Source organism: Cetorhinus maximus, chromosome 31, assembly GCF_964194155.1.
Source record: "Cetorhinus maximus chromosome 31, sCetMax3.hap1.1, whole genome shotgun sequence".
Lineage (NCBI taxonomy): Eukaryota > Metazoa > Chordata > Chondrichthyes > Lamniformes > Cetorhinidae > Cetorhinus > Cetorhinus maximus.
Genome location: NC_135909.1, coordinates 17,062,674 through 17,074,707, shown reverse-complemented (window position 1 = coordinate 17,074,707; position 12,034 = coordinate 17,062,674). Strand labels below are relative to the sequence as shown.

Below are 12,034 nucleotides of genomic sequence, written 5' to 3'. Positions count from 1 at the left end.
GCTTTGGTTACCCTCCCTTTCCCCCCTCATTGGAATGTATCTAATCTGTACCTGAAACATCTCCTCCTGAAAGATCACTCATTGCTCTGTTACAGATGTCCCTGTCAGTCTTTGGTTCCATTTTACTCTGGCTAAACCCCCTCTCCTCACATTGAAGTTAGTCCTCTTCCAATTTAGAAGTTCTACTTTTGATTGCTCCTTGCTCACCTCAAGCTTGTGATACGATGATCACTCTTACCCAAGGGTTCACCCACAGACACTTGGTTCACGCGGCCAACCTTGGCCCACCTCATTCCCCAGCACCAGATCCAGCAATGCCTCCTTCCTAACTGGACTGAGAACATTCTGGTCGAGGAAGGTCTCCTGAACACATTTCAGAAGCCCCTGGATATCACCACTCTACAGCTCTTGTCGCTGGTTAAAAATAAGGGGTTGCCCATTTAAGACAGATGAGAATTTTTTTTCTCTGACAGGGTCTTGAGTCTTTTGGACTCTCGTCCTCAATGGTGCTGGAAGCAGAGTCTTCGAATATTTTTAAGGCAGAGGTTGATAGGTTCTCGATAGGCAAGGGTGTGGGGGGGAGGTGAAATCTTATCACGGGTAGGCACGAATGTGGAGTTGAGGTTACAATCAGATCAGCCATAATCTCATTGAATAGTGGGGCAGGCTCGTGGGGCCGAGTGGCCTCCTCCTGCTCCTAATTCATATCTTCCTATGTTCTTAGACACCTCTGTGATTTCCCTGCAGATTTGCTCCTCTATCTCTCTCTCACTATTTGGAGGCCGATTTAATATCCCCATGAGTCTGATCATCCCCTGACTATTTCTCAGCTCGAACAAATGAATTCTGCCCATTTCCGGTCAAGGACATTCTCTTCCCAATATTACAGTGATTTCCTTAATCCCGCTAACCCACTTCCTTTTTTCCCTTCTCTATATTTTCTGAACAGTTTGTATCAGTGAATATTCAGCACCAGTCCTCAGCATTTTTAAACCCCATTTTCGTCATTGTCTCTACATCATTTTCCCACATGGCTATTTGTGCTTCTGGCTCAGCGACATTATTCACCGCACTTTGTGCGATTACACACATGCATTCTGAACCTGTCCCTGTATTCCTCTTAGAATCCTTCTTCATCTACTCCTATTTTATATGGTCCTATTTCCTTCTCTAGTTATTTCTCCTTTCTACTTCGATATACTGATGCCCACCCCCTCTGCCAATTTAATGCAAACCCTCCCCAACCACTCGAGTGAGCCTATCCATGAAGGCATTGGTCCCAGTCTTGTTAAGGTGCAACTTGTTCCTTTTGATTAGGTGCTTCCTGCCCCAGAACTTGTCCCAATATCCCAAGAATCTGAATCCCTCCCTCCTGCACCAGCCTCAAGCCACATATTGATGTTCCCTGTCTTTACATTTCTACCCTCACTAGCACGTGGCACTGGCAGTAATCCCGAGATTACTCCCTTTGAGGGCCTACTTTTTAACTACCTCCCTCGCTGCTGGAATTCTGACGGAGGGACCTCAATACCTGTCCTCCCTGTGTCATTGATACTGACGTGTACCACAACCTCTGGCTCACTCCCTTCCCCCTGCAGAATGTTCTGTACCCTCCCCGTGATGTCCTTTACCCTGGCACCAAGGAGATAACACACCATGTGGGACTCTCAATGACGGTGACAGAAATGGCTGTCTGTCCCCCTGACTATGAAATCTCCAATAATGACCACATTTCTACTCTTTGCTGTTCCCTCCTGTGCAGTTTCTTGCCCATTGATGCCATGGTCTGGACTGCATTCCTTCAGGGTGTCACCATTCCCAGCAGTCTCCAATGCTGAGCACCGGTTTGACAGTGGCACATACCTGAAGACTCCTGCACATTCTGCCTCTTCCTACTCTTTTGATGTCCACCCATCTACTATCCTGAATCATCTCTTTCCGTTTGGAGTGTTCACCTCCTGGAACGTACGATCCAGGAAACGTCATCCTCCCTGATTCTCCACAGTGACTCCAGCTGCCCCTCAAGCTCGGAAATCCTGAGCTCGAGCTCAAGCAGCTAGAGACACTTCCTGTTCATGTGGCCCCCAAGACACATGAAGTGTCCTGAGGTTCCCACATGGGGCAGGAACTGCAAACAACAGGTCTCAGCTGCCCATCCATGATCGAAAACAAACCTCTATTCCCTCTTTTAGAATCTAATTAGTAACTTGTTTAAATTATTAATTTTATTAAATGCCTCTTGACCTGCTCTGCACTAATACTCTTATTATACTTACACTTACTGTTATACTTACCCTGATTGTAATGTTTAATTTTCCAGCTCCTATTTATCATGCTTTGACTATTTATTTTAACCGTGGCCGGTTTGCTCCAACCCCTCCCTCACAGCTCTTTATTCCCCCCCGTCACTCTTCCCTCCTTCTCTCTCTCACTGCTGCTCTCGGGCTGCTCTGCCGCTGCTCTTTATCCACCCTCCAGCCTCACTCAGCTCTCACTCTCACTCTCGGCTCCTCCACAGTCCCACGTTTCTGATGTTTAGGAAATTCTCTGATCTTTGCTCCAAGATGGATGATCTCATGTTGACCACCATCGGCCACGGTTTTTTTCACTCACTGAATCTGTCAGTGATGCTTTGAAACTTGCTGCTCCCACCTACACTTCTAACCATGTCACCTAACCTAGTGTCATCAGCAAACTTGGATATAGTCTGGAAGTTATTAAAATGTAAAAGAGCTCTGGGAATGGGAATAGAACAGCCGCCTGACGTGACAGAGAATCAGTTGTGTATGTATCCCTCCACCCTGAAAAACACACCGCTCGCCACCACTTTATCCTTTCTTCCCCTTATTCAGTTTTGTAACCATGCTGCCATTGCCCCTGTATTCCCATCTGCTTGAATTTTACTAACAAATCTATGATGTGGGATTTTTGCAAAGCCTTTTGCAAGTCTGGACACAATTCATCAACCTCGCTCCCCCGGTCAATGTTGTCTGAAACTTCATCAAATAACTTCATTATGTATTTCAGTCATGATTTTCTGTTAACCAATCTGTGCTGGCTGTCATTTATCAACCCATGTTCTACCAAGTGACAATGAATTTTGTTCTGGATTATTGTCTCTAAACCTTTCCCCACCACCAGCATGAGACTAACTGGTCTGTAGTTACTGGGTTTATCCCTCTGGCTTTACTGGGTTTGTCCATCTCTGGTGCTTTACCTGAGTGTGTGATTGGTTATTTAATTATCACTCGCCAGTCCTGTGTCAGGATTACATTAATTCTGTACATCAGTTTCTCGTCTCTCCTGGCCTATGTCAGCATGACATTGAATTTGTTTCACTCTGAAACGTGATCTGTGAGAGTCTGGCAGTCATTTTCAGACTGTTAGTCCTTGGCATTCTTTGGTAATATTGCATACATTTTGTATCTGCCAATCTGTGACACTGTCAATATGAGAACCATTCTCAAACTGTCAGTCTCCATTACTGCCCGTGAGCATTGTATTATTTCTGTGTCTGACAGTCTGTTGTTCTCCAGGTGAAATTGTAAATCCTGATGTTCAGAGAGATTTGAGTGAACTTGTATATGGATCATGGGAAGATAGCATCCAGAAATCAATGTGGAAGGCAGCTAGCATGTTAGACTTTATGACAAGGGGATTGGAGTACAACAGTAAGGAAGACTTACTACACTTCCATACGGCTTTGCTGAGACCACACATGCAGCATTTGGCACTGTTTTTTGTCTCCTTATCTAAGGAAGGATATATTTACATTGGAGGCCATAAAATAATTGGTCGCTGTGATGAGACGTTTGTCCAATGATGAGAAGCAGTGTAAATTGTTTTCATATTCTCTGGTTATTGGAAGTAGAAGTGATCTCATCCACGCGTGCAGGATTACAATGGAGCTTGACAGGTTAGACACTGAGAGGTTGTCTGTCCTGGCTATGGAATACGGACATACATATGAATTCGGAGCAGGAGTCGGCCACCCGGCCCCTCGAGCCTGCTCCGCCATTCAGTAAGCTCATGGCTGATCTGAATGTAACCTCAACCCCACATTCCTGCCTTCCCCGATAACCATTCACCCCCTTGTTAATCAAGAAACTATCCAGCTCTGTCTTAAAAATATTCAAAGACCCTGCTTTCACTGCCGTTTGAGGAAGACAGTTCCAAAGCTTCTCAACCCTCTGAGAGAAAACATTCTCCTCATATCTGTCTTAAATGAGTGACCCCTTATTTTTAAACAGTGACCCGTAGTTCTAGATTTTCCCACAAGAGGAAACATCCTCCCCACATCCACCCTGTCAATACCCCTCAGGACCTTAAAGATTTCAATTGAATCACCTCTTGCTATTCTAAATTCCAATGGATACAAGCCTAACCTGTCCTGCCTTTCCTCATAAGACAACCCCTCCCTCTTTCCTGGTATTAGTCTAGTAATCCCTCTCTGAACTGCTTCTAACATATGTACATTTCTCTTTAAATAAGGAGACCAGTACTGTATACAATACTTCTGAAGAGGTCTCAGCAATGCCGTGTACAATTCAAGCACAGCCTCCTTACTTTTGTAATCAATTTCCCTCACAATAAATGATAACATTGTATTAGCTTTCCTAATTACCTGCTCTACCTGCACACTCACCTTTTGTGATTCATGCACCAGGACACCCAGATCCCTCTGAATCTCAGAGCTCTGCAATCTCGCACCATTTAGATAATAAGCTTATTTTTTATTATTCCTGGCCAAAAGGAAAGATTTTACATTTGCCGACCTTATACTCCATTTGCCAAATCTTTGCCCACTTACGAAATCTATCTATGTCACTCTGTGGCCTCCTTATGTCCTCTTCACAATTTACTTTTCTACCAACTTTGTCTCATCAGCAAATTTAGCAAACATTCCTCCGGTCCCTTAATCCAGGTTATTTATATAAATTGGAAAAAGCTCTGATCCCTGTGACACACCACTAGTCATATCTCTGCACCCTGTTAGCTAGCCAGTCTTCTATCTATGCCAATATGTTTCCCCCTTCACCATGAGCTTTTATTTAATGCAATAACCTTTGATGTGGCACTTTATCAAATACCTTCTTGAAATCTAAGTGCAGTACATGGACTGGTTCCCCTTCATCCACAGCACATGCGACTCCTTCAAAGAACTCCAATAAATTGACTGGACATGATTTCCCTTTCACAAAGCCATGTTGACCCTTGAATTTTTCTAAGTGCCCTGCTATAACTTCCTTGATAGCTTCTAAAATTTTCCCTGTGACAGATGTTAGGCTAACTGGCCTATAGTCTTCAGCTTTCTGTTTCCCTCCCTTTTTGAATGAAGGAGTTATGTTTGCTATTTTCAAATCTAATGGAACCTTCCCTGAATCTAAGGAAGTTTGGGAAATTAAAACCAGTGCATCAACAATCTCACTAACCACTTCTTTCTAGACCTTAGGGTGAAGCACATCCGGACCTGGGGATTTGTCAGCCCGCAGCCCCAACTATTTGCTCAATACCACTTCCCTGGTGATTGTAATTTTCCCCAAGTTCCTCCCTCCCTTCCATTTCCTGATTTACAGCTATTTCTGGGATGTTACTGGTGTCCTCTACAGTGAAGAATGAAGCAAAATACCTGTTTAATTCACCCACCATTCCCCTACTTTCCATTATCGATTCCCCTGAATCTAGAACATGTGGGCACCATGTCAGCATAAGGGGTTGATCATTTTGGACTGAAATTTGGAGAAATTCTGCACTCTCAGCGTGTGAATATTAATACTTCTCCTAGTGAAATATGGATGCTTCATCCATGAATATATTTAAGGATGACGCAGACAGGTTATTCAGTGAATCTATGGATATGGGGTGTAGGCAGGAAAATCTAGTTAGGCAGAAGGTTAGGCCTCTGACCCTATTTTGTTTGCGATGATATTGCTCCTTAGTGACTGATTTATTTGGTGTATTTCAGTCTTTGGTATGATGTATGAGTGGTTCGGGTTCTGCAAATCAGTCTCTGGTACTCAATCTGACTATGAATATCCTTTTATTTATCTTTTAGTCTCCCACTCTGAATAAGAGTGAGTGATTTTTTTTTCCATCAGTATCTGGTACCGACTGTCAGCTTGAGATTCATTCAACATCTGCCAGTGTTTTATATTCCATGTGAATGTGGAACTAATTGTGTTTTTCAGTGTGTGTAGTTGCAATTAATTCTGCATCTGTCAGTATCTGGAACTGAACAGTACTATGGGATTCATTCTGTATCTTACAATCTCTGTTAATGAATGTCAGTAAAATTCATTTTGTGTGCATTATTTTCTGGTACTGGAATTGATGGCGGGATTTAATATTTAACTGTTATTCTCTGGTACTGCATGTGAATTTGTGTCACATCCTGTATCAGTCACTGTCTTTGTGTGTGTCTGTATGTGCGTGCAGGGTTCATTCAGTATTTGTCAGCATCTGGTACTGAATGGGAATTTGGAATAATGTATTTTAATACATGTCTACATCTGGGGCAGAGAGTTACTGTGGGATTAATTGTATATCACTCAGTTACTGGAACTGTGTGTGTAAGTGGGATTCGTACTCTATCTATGTGACTCGGGAGCTGTCTGTGAGGGTACTTTACTTCCATATCTGTATTTAATAGGTATCTCAAGAGTGGTCGGCAAAACCATTTATTTCACATTGTAGACTGCAGTTCAGGGTTAACCTGATTATTGTGATTGGTTCTAAGATCACACATAAGCCAAATTGGGTAAGGATTGGGATGAGAGGTTTCCTTCCTGACAGGTATTAAGATGTGAATCATTTACAACACCATGCCAGAGATAACTATTGAGTACAGATCCAGAATTAATCCCAGAGTCATAAGCAACATCAAAGATTGAGAACAATAAAATAAACCCCACATTCACACACAAAACAGGACATGTTGAACTACTGGACAAACCCTATACGTTACCAGGCACGGACAAACTGCCCAATACACAGACAGCACCAGAGACAGACAAATGCAGAATGAATCCCACATCTCACACAGTATCACTGACCAGTAGATACAGAATGAATTTCAAACAGGCTGAGATGTAGAAATAGAGAATGAATCAGACTTTCACACAGTAGCCCAGACTTACAGACACAGAGGAATCATGAGCACACGTTCAGAATCAAAGTCTGATAGAGACAGAATGAATCCCACAGTCTTTTGGTTATCTCCTCCTATCACTGCTTGCTTGTCCCAACAACACCCCCCTCTCCCCCGCCCCCTTAAACTAGCTTATATTTCACCCCCTTCCCTATTTTTACTTAGTTCTGTTGAAGGGTCATGAGGACTCGAAACGTCAACTGTGCTCCTCTCCGCCGATGCTGCCAGACCTGCTGAGTTTTTCCAGGTATTTTTGTTTTTGTTACAGGCCTTTTCCTGTCTCGATGTGTCCACAGAAACAGCAGGAGCCAATTTATTGTGGACTGGTGCCCTCTGCTGGCTGCACGTGAGACGTGCAAAGAGGTAACTTATTGCAAAACAGTTTATCAATCAGACACAAGATGTCAAAGATATAGTGTGTTTCGCGGTACTATAAATGCTGACTGTAATTTGAAGAAGTGTGCGATGGTGGTATAGTGGTGAGCATAGCTGCCTTCCAAGCAGTTGACCCGGTTTCGATTCCCGGCCATCGCAGTCGCTGCTTATTTTCCCGCCTTACCCGTGGTCAGACCACAATTCCGGACGCGTGTAGTTAATCTCTGTGGTTTCCAAAATGTGATAAAGAACAACAGAAAGTGTGGGGAGATTTCCAACAAGAAAATAAAGGACTAACGAAACAAAATAAGTCTAACATTTTCATCACTCACGTTTTTCGATCGTAAAACTCGAGTCTTGGATGTAAAGATGCCTCACCTCCTCCCTCTCGCATATTTCCGATATGTGGATGATACGTTTGCTATATTTAAATCCGCAGTTGCATGTAACAATTTCCTTACATGTCTTTATGGGCTCCATCCTGCGCTCAAATTCACCTATGAAATGGAGCAGTCAAAATAACTCCCCTCCCTTGACACACTAGTTGAGGAATCTTCCAGACAATTCTCTACCAGGTTTACCGCAAGCCGACCTTCACTGGTCAAGATACGCGTTGGGATTCTTACAGTTCCACGCTCTGTAAGATTGGTCTTTTCGGCAACTTTGTGAATCGAGCCCGAGCCATTTGCTCACCGTGCAAGCTTGATGCTGAAATCGGGCTCATCAAAGGCATCCTGCAGGGTAATGGCTACCCTGATCAGATCATTTCGCGCTGTGTATCACACAAGCTCATGACCGGGCCTAAGACCGTCACTTTCCACCCTGAAGTATATTCTCTATCAGTATAAATTGTTGTCTTCCCCTTATATTGGTTTTCTTGGGAGTGTTCTGTTGAGTGCAGAAGGAAAAGCTTTGACATGTCTCTTTTTTCAGCCACGCTCAAAAACATTGGCGCTTATTTTCAATTTGAAAACCCGTTTCAGCTCTGCCAGTTTGGCTCAGTCAATCTCCGGCCCATTTTCTCATTGATCTTTGAAAGTTGGTGAAATAAGCTGCTCTCTAATTGGTTACAAAAGCCACCCAATGAGATTCCGAACATTGACAATTCGGAAGTCGGCCAAAAACATTCCCCAGAAGACAAGGGAAGGGTGAGTGCGGGAGGAATTCTTCATTCGTGGTGTAAGTGTGTGTAAGATTGTAGAAAGACCGGCGGTAGAGCCCAGGACAAAGCCAAAGCCAAGTCTCGCTCCTCCCGGGCTGGACTGCAGCTCCCCGCGGGCCGTGTCCACAGGCTCCTGAGAAAGAGCAGCGATGCTGAGCGTGTGGCTGCTGGAGCGCTCCGCTCTTCCGATTGTAACATTCCCGGCCGCTTTCAGGGGACAGGATCAGAAATCAGCCGTTTCTCTCTGTTCCGATGAAACCTGTGTGAAGGAGTCGGTTGGTAACCTATGTTATTGCGTTTCCAGTGAGCTGAGATTGGCTCTGTTTTAAATCGCTGCTTTGTTACCGCCGGTTACAGATAAGAGATTGACAAATTTAATCTGTTCCTAAAATAGCGCCAGGACTCTGTGACGCAAAATGCAATATTACAGCTCCGAAAGTGTGAGACTAAAATTGCCTGGAAATTAAGCCGTTCGGCTATTATCTTTTTTTCCCCTCAAATTGGCGGGCTTTTCGAGTTTATCAGCCAATAAAATATAAGACAATCGGCACTTCCAATTCCTTCTACCTGGCTCTCCGATTGGTTGAAGATTTGGATTGAGAATGGACTGACCAATCAGAGCTTGAGCCTAACTAAAGTTTCTCAAAACATTCACAATGATTATTTATAGACGTCAAACTGATGGAAACTGTATCTTCTACCCCACCTGTACTTGAGTCCTAAAATATACTTTTTTCCTTCAGGCAAATATTGAAGGAACCAGAATAAATATGGTGTTTCCTCCAGCCAAGCTAGAAGGAAGATTCCCGCCAGCTCCTCCCACACAGTCCGTACATTATCACTGACAGAGCGCAGAGACACAGACAAGACATCAATTTCACAGTCTCAGACAGCAGAAATAGTTCCAGAGTCACACTTTCCATCCATCAATCAAACAGTGCAGGAGAGATAGACGTAGTTCCCATGTTACCTCGACTCAGTACCATAGACGGGTAGTCCACATTCTCACCCACGATCCAATTTTTAGCAGGTCAATCCCACAATAGTACAGCCTCAGCTACAAACTAACTGTCCAATAAAACTGATGCATGTTTCCAGTTTCAAGTTTACAGGCTTAACCTTAATAATGTACATTGAAATTCATGTTAAGCACCGGTCCAATATTTGCACACATCATTAGATTATAAATTGCAGTATTAATTCCCACATTGTGTCCTGACACATACATTAGATGCAAATCCAAACCTCAAGTGCATTATCAGTTTGAGATATTCTGAAAGTGAGTATAACCTGAGATCCAAACTCAGATTCTAGTTAAATCTCACCCTGATTAAGAAACTGAGATACAATATTAATTTGATGAGTATGGATTGAGCTTTAAACTCCATGCTAATTCTCAATCCTCACACAGCGTCAAATTAAAGATACTTTACCAATTCAGGACTGAGCTCCATTTTGCATTTGTGTGGAAATTCTGATTCAGAATCAGACTGAATGCCACATATCAAATCATTTCGTACAAGCTGGAGTTACACTTGTGGACCAATCCAGGATCAGACTGAAGGATACATTATCTTTCACAATTGTGTTCACAGTGACAGAGATTTAATACTCAGCCAAAGCTGACACACATTGTTTGCTTTAAACCTACCACATCAGTGACTTGTTCTGCTGGAAATGTATGTGGAATGAATCCAAACTTATAATTAGTCCCAGAGACTGAAAGTTATATAATGAATCCCACACTCACAGAAGCAGAGAATAATTCTCAAGCACATTTTCAGTGCCAGATGCTGAAAGATACAGGCTGTTCACTGCACTCACTCACAATAGCTGAATCTGAGTGATACAAAATAAATATAACACACCAATTGTCCCACTAAGAGATTTAGAAAGAGTCCAAGAATCACATAGAGTAAGTAACAGATGCTGTCGGATACAAATGGAAGACCACACACTAACACACACACAATAAACTCCACTTTCACAAACAATACTGATGATTGAAAAACACCAATTGAATCTCACATTTTTTTTATAATACCAAAGTTTGACAGACGTAAAATTAATCGCACCGACAGATACAGAATGAATCTCATACTCACAAACACAACCAAGTGATGAAAGAAACATATGATTCCCACACTTACTTTACAATATCACAGATACAGAGTGCCATTGACAGATCTGCATTGAATGCTATGCTCACACACGTTACGAGAGTCTGACATATATGTAACGGATACAGAATGGATACTACACTCAAAATCCTGACTTGGAAATATATCGCTGTTCCTTCACTGTCGCTGGGTCAAAATCCTGGAACTCCCTTCCGAATAGTACTGAGGATGTACCTGCACCAAATGCACTGCAGTGGTTCAAGAAGGTAGCTCACCACCACCTACTCAAGGGCAATTAAGGATGGACAATAACTGCTGGCCTAGCCAGCGAAGCCAACATCCCACGAATGAATAAAAAAGGGCACCAAAGACTTCAGATTCAGAATGATTTCCATGTTCACGTACAGAAGTACTGACTGATAGAGTTAAACACACACACACACACAGACCAGTAAGAGATTCAGAATGAGTCCCAAACTCATTTGCATTACCAGAAAGTGACTGAGAACAAAACACTTGCACACCTACAGTTCTACTGACAGGCTCAAAAAGTGTCCAGACACTCACACAATACCAGAAAATGCAATGTGCAGTCTGAATATGACACAGGTATATTGTACCAGAGAATGAGAGACACAGAATTACTCCAACACTCACTTTCAGCACCAGAAGCTGACTGATAGAGCAAAATCCTTCCACACATACAGTTCCACTGACAGTTTCAGAATGTAACCCACCTTTCTTCAGTATCAGAAAATACTGATACAGATAGGAATGGAATATAACACAAATATACTGTCCAAGAGAGTGACTGTCATAATAAATCCAAACACATTGGCAGTTCCGCTGACAATGTCTCCACACTCACATACAGTAACCAAGACTGACAGCTTCAGAATGTTTTTCAGTTTCACACAGTACCAGTGAGTGACATAGATATTGAATCCTACGTTCACAAAACGGGCCAGAAAAGGGCAGTGAAGAATGTATCTCACTCTCAAATACAAAACAACGGTCTGACGGTTTCAGCACAACATTATAACTTCCGTTTGGTACAACAAAATATTATGAAATGTCATCTCCACCGTTCGTAATTTCAAAAGCCTCCCTTCGCCGTCCAATAAAATGTGAACTCTTCTTGTCTGTTCTGTCGATCTCTGAGTGTGCTGACATCTACTGGCCAGAGCTGAGAACTGCAACAGAGCGGAACTTCTTTAAAAATTCAATGGA

General features: G+C 42.8%; 1 long non-coding RNA gene and 1 other non-coding gene across 2 annotated transcripts in view; both read left to right on the top strand.

Annotated features, from left to right (window-relative positions):
- The window catches only part of LOC144670355 (uncharacterized), an 85,217-nt gene that overhangs the window by 31,182 nt on the left and 42,001 nt on the right, over positions 1 to 12,034 (top strand). The window lies entirely within an intron of this gene.
- Positions 7,610 to 7,681, top strand: trnag-ucc (transfer RNA glycine (anticodon UCC)). Its single transcript has one exon. It is a non-coding gene; the product is annotated as a tRNA-Gly (tRNA).